Raw genomic sequence first — 14,643 nt, 5'->3', positions numbered from 1 at the left:
CTAAATATGGTAAAAGATTGCTTAAAGTTCACAACATTTTCTTCATCCAAAATATTATAGATTGGAGGGCCCAATTATTATATTTATTAGTCATCTTGAAAATGACACATAGAGAAGAGAGCGTAGGTCGTTCCCTTTATTTGAAAGAAAACTCCTCAGAATATTGTTTTCCAGATCAACCCTTTTTCTGTGTTTTTTAAGAAACCCTGGAATAATTTTTTTGTCGAATGCAACTTATTAGAAAGGCAGTGAAGTGTTGAAATGGCCTAAAAATTCCAAAAAAAGGTATATTAGTTTATATGACATTTGAAAAAAAATAACCAATTATAATCGATGAGTGCATGAGCGTAAGCTTTATACAAAAAGCAAAGACTTTGTATTATTTCAATTGAATTATTAAATTGTGTTTGTTTTTCTTTTCAAACTTTTGTAAAATAAGAAAGTTAAAGGAAACATGTAGTGGTAAATATTTAGTGGTGGAATTTGTAAGAAAAGAAGACTGGCTAATTGGCAATTGCATCAGCTTGGACGCTGATTCGATTACTTAGTCTCGAGGGGAATTTAAATACCTTTCCAGTTTCCACAATTTTTCTTTTTGCAAAGCACAATAATGGAAGGCTCTCACTTTATCTTATGGTCTAGCTGAAGATTTGGGAGTTTTCTTCGTGGAAAGGGTTTCAAGTTGGAGAAAATTGTTACTATTAAGTTAAACCAAAGTTGGGAAAGATACACCAATTGACAGAAACCAGTCATAAACATCATCAGGAAGCAATTTGTATAAACTTTACATTCCTCACTCAAACAATAAAGATAATAAAAAAACAACAATACCTTTTATTCCATTACATATACATGTACATACAAACAAAGATGCATACATACATATGTACATACACAGGCATATATGCACACATATACATATAGCTATACAGATAGCTATACATATATTTAGATATATACTTAGGTATATATTGATACATATACTTGCACATACATCTATACACAAACATACAACAAATTTTGATGACCACAATCAAAGCAACAACAAAAAAACCAAAAGCAAAAATTCAATGCTTTAAGCAGAAAAAGTTAAGTTTGGTTGTTAAACTCATTCATAAAATGTAGTCAAGTATTCATAAATCAATCATTGTTGTATCAACAAAAAATTAGAAGGAAAACTTTGTATAAACAAAATTTAAAATGGATAGATAGATACCTCACTAATGGTCTGTGTTTGTACCATACTTGACCAATCCCGAAACTACCGAGCACCGGCCAACGCTATACTGTCAAGGACCCAGAAGAGTTCCCCTCCGACCAGGAGGCCAATCACTACTCGACACGTGTCAAGATTAGAAGCCAATCAGAGCGCAGCACGTGTCAACATCAAGAACCAATCATAACATGACACATGTCAATGTGACAAAGCTACAAGTTTTTCTATAAATAGGGGTCATCCCCCCACAATATTGCCTAATGCCATTTTGTGTTAAATCATTCACAAGAACTCACTAAATTGAGAGCTTGATCCTTTGTACTTGTGTAAGCCCTTCACTACTAATAAGAACTCCTCTACTCCGTGGACGTAGCCAATCTGGGTGAACCACGTACATCCTGTGTTTGCTTCTCTGTCTCTATTCATTTACGTACTTATCCTCACTAGTGATTGAAGCAACCAAGCAACCAAGCGAAGGTCACAAAACCTGACACTTTCTGTTGTACCAAAGTCTTCGCTGATTTTGTGCATCAACATTTGGCGCCGTCTGTGGGAAACGACACTTATTCCTACTCTCTTCAGCTGTGTCAAGCTGGTTTCTATCATTCGTACACTTTCTTTTGACCAGGCATCCCTCTCCAGCATGGGAAGCGAAGGAAGCCACAGCACACAGAATGACATCCCCCTTGCACATAGTGCGAAACAACGAAAGAAGGAAGGAAAACGAGTTATTCTTCAAGCTAAAGTCGATGAGTTGGAAGCTCAGAACAACAAAATAGCAATGAGGAATGAGGTCCTCCAGGAGCAATATGAGAAGCTCTTCGAGACACTCCACGAAGCTAGGCAAGCTCAGACACGCGAGCTTGTTGCCCCCGTGGAAGTCAACCATCAACTGGGTGCCCTCCAACATGGAGGGTCACATGCATTCGACATAGATATCCCTGATAGGGAACAGATTACCCCTCGACTTGATAATCAACATGAGGCTTCTCTTAACCCAGTTGCTTCGACCCGAACCATGAGAAGTGGAGGGAGACACCTCTTTGCTGAAGGGGCAGAAGGATCGAAAGCCGTCTTTCGCGATTGTCGGGATTTCCTGAAGCAACGTTGAGAGAATTCCATCCATATAAGCTCAAAGATTAATGACCCAAGGATTTCTGAGAGACTCGGTCCCCTGCCACGGCCCAAGCCGGCCACCAATTTGGGGAAGGGGCAACAAGTCCCAGAGAGACATGAGGGTACAGGGGACTCAGAGGTGTTCCGACAGACATACCCTGGAAGCCAGTACAGCGAGTCCAGGGAAAAATCACATCCCCTTGATCAAACCTTCCTAATTCCAAGAGGAGATGGAGATTTACGAAAGAAAGCTCCAGTGACACATAACTCCGCTCAGGACCCCCTTGTCCTACAACTTCTTGAGGAAGTAAACAAGTTGAAGGCTGAACGTCAGGCTGAAATACCTGACTGGAACCAACCCAGGCCTGGCCCTCTTACAAGGAGGATCCTCAACACCCCCCTTCAAGCAAAGACAAAGCAAAAGCTTGGCTTGCAACTTTATACTGGAAAAGAGGACCCGATTGAGCACCTTAACCTCTTTGAGTCCACCATGGCATACCGGATGCACACCGACGAAGAGCGATGTCTTCTCTTCCCCTCCACCCTCTCTGGCGGAGCTCTAAATTGGTATTGTCGTCTTACACCTGAGACGGTAGACTCATTTGAGGAATTGAGGAAACTATTTGTTTCCCAACACATTTTCCAAACCGATCGCTTGCACTCTGCAGATGACCTGTACACTATCCGCCAGAAGCCAGACGAGTCATTACGTATGTATGCTGGCCGCTTCAGCCATGAATACTCCCGGTGTGCCGAGGCAGACGACAAGACTGCCCTCAAAGCCTTCACAGCAGGCCTACGTGATTGTTTATTTAAATACATGATCAATGCCAATACTTGGAAGACTTACTCTGAGGTGATGGCGCAGGCTTATAACCATGCCTCCGCCGAGGCAAAGACATATCAGGAGAAACCCCCTACAACCATCCTTTATCAACAAGTGGGAGGTGGAAGCCAGACTCACCTAAATGAGAAGACCTCGACTTTCCAAACAGCAGTGGCACCTCCCCATGCCTTGCATAATGCTTCGCCGAATCAACAGACATATCAATTTCAAGGCAAGAGGAAGGATTTCCATCCTCACCACTCTCATTTCAGTAAAAAGAGTAAGGGACACTATCCCGATAACCAAGGGTATCGCCACAATAACGCTCGCCCCCAGGCAGTCAATGCAGTGGGTCAAACCCGCGTCAAGATACCCCCTACCCCAAGGTATGAGACATACACGCCCTTGAATGCCACATGCGCGGCCATTTACCCCAGCATAGCTCACCTGATACCAAAGCCAAAGCCGAGGCACCCAGATTACACGCCCCCGAATAACGCGGGCATGTTTTGTTGCTACCATGAGCATAACGGCCATGATAGCGAGAAATGTATCATCCTCCGTGATCGTATTGAAGCTTTGGCACGAGAAGGAAAAATTGATCAATTCCTCCTTCACCCTCAAAGGGATAACCGTAACCAACGCCAGGTGAATGTCATATATTCCATAAGCGGCGGCACACCCATATCTGAATCTTCCAATAGGGCCATGAAAAACAGTGAACGAATTCTGAGGCCTGGTCACCAAGTGTTTCACGTGGAAGACATCAGGGGAGGGAAGTATCAAAAGCCTAACTGGGATCCGATATGTTTCTACCCTGAGGAAGAAAGAGGCATCATCTACCCTCATAACGACCCATTGATCGTGGAGGCTCACATAGCCAACTTTGATGTTCGACGAATCCTCGTAGACACAGGGGCTTCGGTCAATATCATGTTTGCCGAAGCTTTCAGGGCACTCAGTGTAGCTGAACACTTGCTCGATCGCTCGATTTCTCCTCTGATAAGCTTCTCCGGTGATATCGTGCAACCCTTAGGGAGCATACATTTACCCTTTACTATTGGTACAGGCCCTTACACGGCTACCATTACCACTAACTTCCTAGTGGTTGACTGCCCAACGGCATACAATGTCATCTTTGGGCGCACAGGCATCAATGATCTCAAGGCTATGGTATCCACGCATATGCTGTTGATGAAATTTCCAACCCTCCATGGCAACGGCTACATCAGAGGAGATCAGCTTAGTGCACGATCATGTTACAACACTTCAGTTAAGCAACAACACTTGCCCGGACCCAAGGAAACCCTGTCTGTACATGACCAAGTCACAAAGACCAGCCTAGATGAAGCGAACTTGGATCTTCCTGATAGCAACAATCAACCCGATGATCCTCGAGATGACTCTTTCACCCAGCAAGCCCAACCTGCTGAAGAGTTGGAGAAGGTACCTATCTCAAGAGATTATCCAGATCGCATGGTGAAGATTGGCACCACATTGTCACCACCCCTTCGGTTAGCATTGATATCTTTTTTGAAAGAGAACACTGAAGTCTTCGCCTGGTCATACGAGGACATGCCAGGCATCTCTCCCGATGTCATCTGTCATCGTTTGAGTATTGACCCCAAGATCAAGCCGGTGAGACAGAAGCGAAGATCTTATGACGCTGAACGATACGAGGCAATGAAAGCAGAAGTTGAAAAACTCAAAGGCATAGGCTTTGTCCGCGAAGTCAATTACCCGACATGGGTAGCAAATGTGGTCCTTGTTAAGAAAAATCCGACCAAAGAAAGTCTTTTGCTTCAAAAGGTCTTGTGGAGAATGTGTGTTGACTACACCGACCTAAACAAAGGGTGTCCGAAAGATAGCTTCCCTCTTCCTCTTATTGACAGACTTATAGACTCTACGGCCGGGTGTGAACTCCTGAGCTTCATGGATGCTTACTCAGGATACAACCAAATCCTCATGAACCCTTCGGATCAAGAACACACAGCCTTCACTACCGACAGAGGACTATACTGCTACAAAGTCATGCCTTTCGGCCTAAAGAATGCAGGAGCGACTTATCAGAGACTAGTCAACTCAATGTTCGCCGAGCAGATTGGGAAGAGCATGGAAGTTTACGTTGATGATATGTTAGTCAAGAGCAAACATGCTGACCAACACATCACCAACCTATATGAAACTTTCACTATTTTGAAGAGGTATCGAATGAGGTTAAACCCCAATAAATGTGCCTTCGGCGTAGGCTCTGGCAAATTCTTAGGTTTCATGATTAGCCAACGAGGCATTGAAGCTAATCCCGAGAAGATCAAAGCAATCCTCGACATGAAGGAACCGGTAACTTCAAAGGACATCCAGAGCCTTACTGGCAAGGTGGCAGCCTTAACCAGGTTCATTTCTAAGGCCACAGACAAATGTGCTCCCTTTTTTAAAGCACTTAAGGGAAGTAGGAAGTACATTACATGGACTGATGAATGTGCCGAGGCATTCAAAAACCTCAAGGAGTACATGAGTAAAGCCCCTCTACTCTCCAAGCCCGAGGTAGGAGACATTCTCATTATCTACCTATCGGTATCAGCTTCAGCCGTAAGTTCCGTTCTCATTCGAAAGTATGGGAATATTGAGCGACCTGTCTACTACGCTAGCAAAGCCTTACAAGATGCGGAGACACGGTACTCTAACATTGAGAAATTGGCTCTGGCATTGGTCATGTCTGCTCGAAAACTCCGCCCTTACTTCCAAGCGCACTCCATCATCGTGCTTACCAATTATCCTCTTCGACAGATACTCCAAAGTCCTGACACTTCAGGGCGAATGATCAAATGGGCAATAGCGTTGGGTGAGTTTGACATCTCCTACCAACCAAAGCCAGCTGAGAAGGGCCAAGCAGTAGCAGATTTCATCGCCGACTTCACATATCCTGTTGACATTGCTTCTACATCTGAAGCAGTAGCTTCATTACCATCGGAAGCTCAGAAAGTAGAATCAACGACCTCAGCATGGAGTCTGTATGTTGATGGCTCATCCAACCAACAGGGCTGTGGAGCGGGACTAGTCTTGACTACGCCCGACAAAGTAGCAATGGAGTATGCTCTTCGTTTCAAATTCAAGGCATCAAACAATGAGGCCGAGTATGAAGCCCTTCTAGCAGGATTACGTTTGGCCAAACACCTCGGGGTTAAACAAATTGATATTTTCAGTGACTCCCAATTAGTGGTCAACCAGGTTACCAACAACTTTGATGCCAAGGACAGCTCCATGGCAGCATATCTTGCGCAAACACAACTTTTGCTCAAGCACTTCCACTACCAGATCACCCAAGTTCCTCGAGCGGCAAACAGTCATGCAGACGCCCTGGCTCGCCTCGCCTCAGCTGTGGAAGACAAGATTGGAAGAAAAATTCATGTCGAACTGTTGGCAACACCAAGCACCATGGCCGCAGAAGTATGCAACTTACAACGGGGGGATAGTTGGATCACCCCGATCTATAATTTCCTTGCTCATGGCACCCTCCCAAATGATAAAGTCCAGGCTAAGCAAATTCGATACAAGTCTACTCGCTACCTGATCATCAATGATCAACTCTATAAGCGAGGTTTTAGCCTGCCATACTTAAGGTGTCTTACGCCTGCCGAGGCGGAAATCGTCCTTCGGGAAATACATGAGGGAGTCTGTGGAGATCATGCTGGATCTCGGTCCCTAGCACACAAGACTTTTCGCCAAGGATATTACTGGCCAACACTCCACCAGGATGCCATCAAAGTATCCCGCTCATGTGACAAATGTCAACGATATGCGGCTATTCCTCATTCCCCTCCAGAGCCTCTTACTCCTATGATCAGCCCTTGGCCCTTCGCCCAGTGGGGACTTGATTTGATCGGCCCAATGCCGGCAGGGAAGGGCAAAGTCTGTTACGCAGTCGTTGCAGTGGACTACTTCACAAAGTGGGCCGAAGTAGAACCCTTGGCAACCATTACTGAGGCAAAGATAGAAGACTTCGTGTGGAAGAACATCCTTTGTAGATTCGGCATTCCCAATGCGATAGTCACTGACAATGGGCGACAGTTTGACAACAAGAAGTTCAGGTTGTTCTGCTCTAAGTTCAACATCAACTTATGCTTTGCCTCTCCAGCTCATCCCCAGTCTAATGGACAAGTTGAGGCCATCAACAAAATAATCAAACGCACTTTGAAAACCAGCTTGGACAAAGCTAAAGGCTGTTGGCCAGAATTTGTACCCCAAGTTCTTTGGTCATATCGCACTTCATATCGGACTTCAACAGGAGAAACTCCATTCTCACTTGCCTTTGGCACAGAGGCGGTTGTCCCTGTTGAGCTCGAGCAAGCAACATTCCGAGTCCAGAACTACATTCAAAGTGAAAATGACAAACAACTCACCCTCAACTTGGATTTAGTCGAGGAACACAGAAACCAAGCTCACTTGAGGAATGTCGCCTACAAGCAGCGCATCTCCAACTATTATGACTCTAGGGTCAAGCCTCGTTCTTTCAAAATAGGAGACTGGGTCTTAAAGAAAAGATTACTCTGCGACAGAGTCCCGAGTGAAGGCACACTTAGTCCAAACTGGGATGGACCGTATGAAGTCATTGGCATCAGTCGCCCTGGCTCTTACACACTTAGAAGCTCCGATGGCAAGACCCTTGGCCATCCATGGAACGCTGATCACTTGAAGTACTACTACAAATAGACTCACGATGTACAAGTGTTGAGCTATAGCCGTTCGGCATCCTATGTAATGAAGGCCATTTGGCAATGAATTCAATAAAGAGGTAATTTAGCCAACTCAGCCCTCACTTTTTTACATTCATAGCAAGCGATGCCGGAACCCTTCTCAATCAGAAAGCAATCTGTCTTCCACAGTCACTACAAAACAAGCAAATGAAGACCGTGTCAAGCGCCAAAAAAAAAAAAAAAAAAAAAAAAAAAACAACTTCATCCAAAAAGCTTCACCCGAAAAGCTTCACCTCCAAAGCTTCACCCACAAAGCTTCACCTAAAAAGCTTCACCCAAAAAGCTTCACCATCAAAGCTTCACCTAAAAAGCTTCACCCAAAAAGCTTCACCTAAAAAGCTTCACCCAAAAAGCTTCACCATCAAAGCTTCACCTAAAAAGCTTCACCCAAAAAGCTTCACCCGAAAAGCTTCACCTAAAAAGCTTCACCCACAAAGCTTCACCTAAAAAGCTTCACCCAACAAGCTTCACCCGAAAAGCTTCACCTCCAAAGCTTCACCCACAAAGCTTCAACACCAAAGCTTCACCTACAAAGCTTCAACACAAAACCTTGCTCCAAATAAACAAATTTTGTTCACAAAACCCAAGATGCCCTTGAACTTGTACAAAAACACTTGGGTAAACATAAACATTTTTTGTTTTACACCCACAAGGGCCCAAAATTTTCCTTCTTATTTATTCACTTATATATGTTCCCAAACATATTATAATAGATCCAACAACAAGCCAAAGTCCCAAATTTCATAATGGACAAAAGTACAAGCAATTCATCAATAATGAAGGTGCTACAAAAATTGGAATCTGCCCCAAAATAGAAATCCAACCCAAGAGACTTTTTCTCTCTCTCCCTCTTCCGCCTCCTTTCATCTATCAAATTTCTGCAACCTCTGCTCTTCTCCAATGAAGCTGAATTTTGGACACCCTATAGTTCTTGAGCATATGAACAACTTTCAAGAAGGAACCATTTCTGTTTGAGCGACGGAAATTAAAGTGTTGAAGCTCCAAACATGATAGTCGGCTTCTTGCAGATTTCGAAGCTGTTGTGATGTTTCGAAGATCTGGAAATATTTAACCGTTAGTTCATCCTGAATTTTTGATATGTTATGAAAGAGTCGATGAGGAACAACTTCAATGAAGAAAGCATACCGATCTGAACAAGAGAAAATGGAGTTTCGAAGCTCACAACAAATCTGACGGGTTGACAGACAAATAATAACCAGTCATTCATCATACCTGAATTTCTTGAGTTATACAGCTCCGAGGGATCTCAAATTTGGATATGTTGTAGTTCACAAGCTGAGGAACAACTTCAATGAAGAAAGCATACCGATCTGAACAAGAGAAAATGGAGTTTCGAAGCTCACAACAAATCTGACGGGTTGACAGAAAAATAATAACCAGTCATTCATCATACCTGAGTTTCTTGAGTTATACAGCTCCGAGGGATCTCCAATTTGGATATGTTGTAGTTCACAAGCTGAGGAACAACTTCAATGAAGAAAGCATACCGATCTGAACAAGATAAAATGGAGTTTCGAAGCTCACAACAAATCTGACGGGTTGACAGAAAAATAATAACCAGTCATTCATCATACCTGAGTTTCTTGAGTTATACAGCTCCGAGGGATCTCAAATTTGGATATGTTGTAGTTCACAAGCTGAGGAACAACTTCAATGAAGAAAGCATGCTGATCTGAGCAAGAGAAAATAGAGTTTCAAAGCTCACAACAAATCTGACGGGTTGACAGACAAATGATAAACAGTCACTCATCATACCTGGATTTCTGGAGTTGTACTGCTCCGATGGCTCTCTAATTTGGATATGTTGTAGTTAAGGAATTAACGAACAACTTTCATGAATACAACTTTGTGATTCGACCTACAGATGATGGTGTTATGTTGAAAAACAATTCCGGTTGTTAGGGGAAATGAAAAACAATTCCACCAAAGAAACATCATTATGATGTTTCATCATTATGGTGTTTTCATCATTATGATGCTTTCATCATTGTGATGCTTCCATCATTGTGATGCTTCCATTATGATGTTAATGCACCAACGGTTACACCTTCTGCAATTCCACTTATTCGGGCCTAGCAACCTTCATCAACAAAATCTATGAAGAAAAAGTCCGGGGCTACCACTTAGAAAACAAAAGAATGAAGTTTTGGTACTTACGACATGGACTATTAGCAAGACACCTCATTCGTCAACTCCCTCGACTAGAGACTTGGGGGACTCCCACCATATGCTACTACGCCTTGGTACTCAAAAGTTCGTGACTACTCAGTGACTTGGATTTTTCAAGTCTCCAACCGAGAAGTTTTCCTCACTCGGGAAATTAAGGGAACACTACCTCAAACTACATGCTTCACTCACAAAGCTTCAACAATACAGGTTTCAACAAAAGCAAAAATTCAAAGAACTTTATGAAGAAGGCTTTGGTGTATTTAACACAATATGTTGAAATGAAGCAAAGCTTATTTATTAATATTTTCGATAAGCCACAAATATGTACATATACATGAGTCAAAATAAACAAACAAAAGGGAGCCTTCACAAAGGTTGCTTAGGGGAAGTCTCAGCAGTCGGTAGAGCCCCAGAAAGAGAAAGCACCGGAGGGTGGTTATCCGGAGCCTCAGTACTTGACAAAACCCCAGAAGGATGAGGCATTGGAGGTTCATCATTTGAAGCTTCATTACCAGGTACAGCCCCAGAGGACGAAGGCAATAAATGCCTTTGGAACAAACCCACAAACCGCTGATGATCAAGTAAAACCTTACCATCAGATTCCTTCATCTGGTCAAGCTTCCTCTTCATGTTTGTAGCATAGTCATGGGCGAGCCGGTGCAACTGCTTATTCTCATGCTTGAGCCCTCTAATCTCCTGTTTGAGACTCATCACTTCAGCAGCCAATGATTCAACTTGGCGGGTTCTAGCAAATAGGCGTTGGGCCATATTAGACACAGAACCTGCACACTGAACACTAAGAGCCAAAGAGTCCTTAACAGCCAACTCATCAGACCGTTTGGAAAGTAGTCTGTTATCTTTGGGAGTGAGAAGGTTCCTGGCCACCACTGCAGCGGTCATATCATTCTTCATCACAGAATCCCCAACGGTAAGAGGACCGGTAGGGGATATGAAGGATGGGCGCCATATGTTGTCTGGAGAAGGCGTGGCTGTCTCTTCTCCAAGGTTCAAGTCAAAACGACGGTCGGAGGGTCCAGACATTTTCAAATGTGTTGAAGAGGGAAGAGGTCAGACAAATCAAGATCTTAGAAGTGCAAGAAATGAGCTTCTACTGGTAGAGATTCAAGTGTGCTGTGGAACTTAATGTCAGCCTCTATAAAAATCTGCACTCGACGGAGCTTCAGAAATCGAAGAGGCATTTGCTTTCTCAAAAGCTGGGCTGCTCAGAGACCACGAGGGCCGATCTCAGAAATCGAAGAGGCGTTTGCTTTCTCAAAAGCTGGGCTGCTCAGAGACCACGAGGGCCGATCTCAGAAATCGAAGAAGCACCTGCTTTTTCAGCCTCGTCAGCACCTGTCACATGCACAATCAGCTTTGCGGAAATTACGGGCACTCTGTCGAAGATTTCTGGTGAAGTAGAAAGCACGTGAATCTTACTGTTCAATCACCGCTCTCCATATGCACCATCAACTCCTCGGGTACCACATATAACTTTGTCAAAGATCTCTGACAAAGTTTAGGCACGAGAATTTCGAAGTTCCAGCTACCCTACTATTACCCATAAGGGTAAAGGAACAGCACCACTGCTTGACAACTGGAAAGTCCCTATGTGTGTCGACCTCCGTGTTTTGCGGCAAGACAGGTTGGCAAGAACGTCCAACCTTTACTCACATTCGAGAAAAGACTCCCAACATAATTACTTTCTAAAAAACCGGAGTAGCACCGCTTTCCGAATCTCGAGAGTCAGATCCTCGACGGGATTGCTTGTTCGAAAACCGAAGAGGCACAACTCTCAGAACTTCGAGAGCCAGATTTCCTTAGATAAAGCTTGTCTGTAATCTTCACACGTAACATCAGCTTTCCAGATACCACATACCACTTTTTCAAAGTGCTCTGACAAAATTAAAACACGTGAAGCTGGCAGCTCCCACTACATTGCTGTGACCAAGAAGGGTAAAGGAATAGCATTACTACTTGTTATTGGGAAATCCCTATATACATTGACCTCCCTCCTCAACGGACAGGCAAACCTGCAAAAATGCTCAACCCTTTCTCGCATTCGAAAAGGCACCCTCAACATAACCTCTCGAAATACTCAGCTTTATTTCCCCCCGATAATGCCTCAGCAAATAAGCCACACCAAGAACAAGAGTATCTCATATCATCAGGGTCGAAAGCAAGAGTATCCCATATCATGCTTTCTCCCTGTCTTTGTCTTTGTCCTTGTCCACACCTGCAGGACAAGGAGAAAGAGAGCAGTCAGTCGGAACCTGAAATCAAACCTCCAATTTGGAACTGACTGCCTGGAGCCTTTGCCTGGTTGCTTACTTAGCATTGCTCTCGAGTACTCATCCTCAACTGCTGTCAAGGTCACGAATTCCACCGGCAAATACCTCATGACAGTTGATCAGATATTGGCTCTTTACACTGAAGCTGCCAAGCGTGGATGAGTCACTATGAAGGAATGTTCTGAAGGACCATTTAAATGCAAAGGTTGCACACCACTTCTGCCATGCAAAAGATTGAAGCAGAAGGTTCAACGGTGAGCTGAAACAGATCACTACAGCACGACACCTTTCCATACCACATTCATTATTCCGTCAACAGCAAAAGTATCACATATCATCAAGGTCGAACATGCTCTAGATTTGATGGACTTGTTTTGACCCTCAAATTTTTGAGTCGGCCTTATACTCTGAAGGGCACCAGAAAACCCTCCAGCACAGTTCAAGAATAAGCCTGTGGAAAGTTACTTCTTCAAAAGCAAAAGTATCTCATATCATCTCTTATCCATTTGCTTCTCCTTATCCTGGCAGTTGAATGAGAGACAATGAGAAGGAGAACAATCAACCGGAAGCCGAAGTCAAACCTCTGATCCTGGGTTGCTTACTTGGAAGTTTGACTGCTTACCTTGTCTGTCACCTCTTTCGGCAGATCTCCTAGCTCGGCGACTTGGGGGACTCCTACTATAGGGTTTGTATCACACTTGACTAAGCCCGAAACTACAACTAAGCTTCAAGTGAAATTGATACATTACCTTGTGCGTCAACATCAGCTAAATACACCATTCCCGGATGGAGGAAAGGTACTTCTAGAGAAGGGCAGATGAAGATCAGACTACACTTCGGTACTTAGAAGTTTCGTGATTACTCAAGGGATTGGATCTTGCAAGTCCCCAACCGAGGAGTTTCCCTCACTCGGGAACTTAGGGGAGCACTGTTTGTACCATACTTGACCAATCCCGAAACTACCGAGCACCGGCCAACGCTATACTGTCAAGGACCCAGAAGAGTTCCCCTCCGACCAGGAGGCCAATCACTACTCGACACGTGTCAAGATTAGAAGCCAATCAGAGCGCAGCACGTGTCAACATCAAGAACCAATCATAACATGACACATGTCAATGTGACAAAGCTACAAGTTTTTCTATAAATAGGGGTCATCCCCCCACAATATTGCCTAATGCCATTTTGTGTTAAATCATTCACAAGAACTCACTAAATTGAGAGCTTGATCCTTTGTACTTGTGTAAGCCCTTCACTACTAATAAGAACTCCTCTACTCCGTGGACGTAGCCAATCTGGGTGAACCACGTACATCCTGTGTTTGCTTCTCTGTCTCTATTCATTTACGTACTTATCCTCACTAGTGATTGAAGCAACCAAGCAACCAAGCGAAGGTCACAAAACCTGACACTTTCTGTTGTACCAAAGTCTTCGCTGATTTTGTGCATCAACAGTCTGTTTTGTGGCTGCTGTGTGAATGGATGGTTTGATCTGTATGGTTGTGTTGGATCTACATGCATATCAAGAATGAAATAAAAAGTTAATTTCAGAAATATATAAGAAAGCAAGAAATGAAAAAACAACCTAGCAACATATGGATATTCGAAAGATGTGAAGTGGAAAATGAACTTGAAGATGATTTGTTGAGAAGCAAATAGTAGGAAAGTATGAAGAAACACAAAAAATGAAAACAGTGCAACCCCTTTGCTTATAAAGACAGAAATATCAGCTTAACAGTGAACTAAACGGTGAGCTAAACAGCCTAAACACCCAAATTTTAAAGCAATAAACTTAAAAAGGAGTCTTAATTAACTTTGGAAGAGACTCTAAGAAAAGACTTAGAGTACTTGGATCTAACGAAGGACATGACACAGGATCGAGCACAATGGCGTTCTAAGATTCATATAGCCGATCCCACTCAGTGACTTGGATTTTCCAAGTCTCCAACCGAGAAGTTTTCCTCACTCGGGAAATTAAGGGAACACTACCCCAACCTACATGCTCCACTCAGAAAGCTTCAACATACAAACTTTAACAAAAGAAAATTCAAAGAACTTAGCGAAGAAGGCTTTGGGGTATTTAACACAATACGTTGAAATGAAGGAAAGCTTATTTATTGATATCCCCGATAAGCTACAAATATGTACATATACATGAGTCAAAATAAGCACACAGGAGGGAGCCTTCACAAAGGTTGCTTAGGAGAAGTCTCAGCAGTCGGTAGAGCCCCAGAAAGAGAAGGCACCGGAGGGGGAT

The 14,643-nt window shown here is 43.5% G+C and overlaps 1 protein-coding gene and 1 long non-coding RNA gene across 3 annotated transcripts in view; one reads left to right on the top strand and one right to left on the bottom strand.

Moving 5' to 3' along the window:
• The window catches only part of LOC126581888 (transcription initiation factor IIB-2-like), a 34,367-nt gene that overhangs the window by 5,019 nt on the left and 14,705 nt on the right, over positions 1-14,643 (top strand). The window lies entirely within an intron of this gene.
• Positions 8,637-9,739, bottom strand: LOC126581890 (uncharacterized). 2 transcript variants are annotated; one of them, XR_007609187.1, is made up of 4 exons: positions 9,689-9,739; positions 9,327-9,605; positions 9,146-9,243; positions 8,637-8,970 (listed from the first exon to the last, which is right to left on the bottom strand). It is a non-coding gene; the product is annotated as an uncharacterized LOC126581890 (long non-coding RNA). The 2 variants fall into 2 exon arrangements; XR_007609186.1 differs by lacking the exon at positions 9,689-9,739 and having other exon boundaries at positions 9,327-9,673.

This window comes from Malus sylvestris, chromosome 9 (assembly GCF_916048215.2).
Source record: "Malus sylvestris chromosome 9, drMalSylv7.2, whole genome shotgun sequence".
Classification (NCBI taxonomy): Eukaryota; Viridiplantae; Streptophyta; class Magnoliopsida; order Rosales; family Rosaceae; genus Malus; species Malus sylvestris.
This window is presented reverse-complemented; position numbering and strand designations above follow the sequence as displayed.